Here is a 213-nt window from a genome sequence, read left to right as displayed (position 1 = left end):
GCAGCATGATTAACTGTGCAGAGTGTGTCATAACTTGTTGGATGTGTCACGGTGATACCGAGACTGAAACCACTTTACTTTGATTTTATGTTCTTTAATTATTTACTACTTCGGTGGGTTTCATAATTGTGCATGCATCATGACTGACATTCATGATTCAATATTGACGAAAAGACTTACATAGGCCTACTGTATGAATGAAATGAAAGCTCA

The sequence above is a fragment of the Sinocyclocheilus grahami genome, unplaced genomic scaffold (assembly GCF_001515645.1).
Source record: "Sinocyclocheilus grahami isolate Dianchi unplaced genomic scaffold, SAMN03320097.WGS_v1.1 scaffold4359.1, whole genome shotgun sequence".
Classification (NCBI taxonomy): domain Eukaryota; kingdom Metazoa; phylum Chordata; class Actinopteri; order Cypriniformes; family Cyprinidae; genus Sinocyclocheilus; species Sinocyclocheilus grahami.
This window is presented reverse-complemented; position numbering follows the sequence as displayed.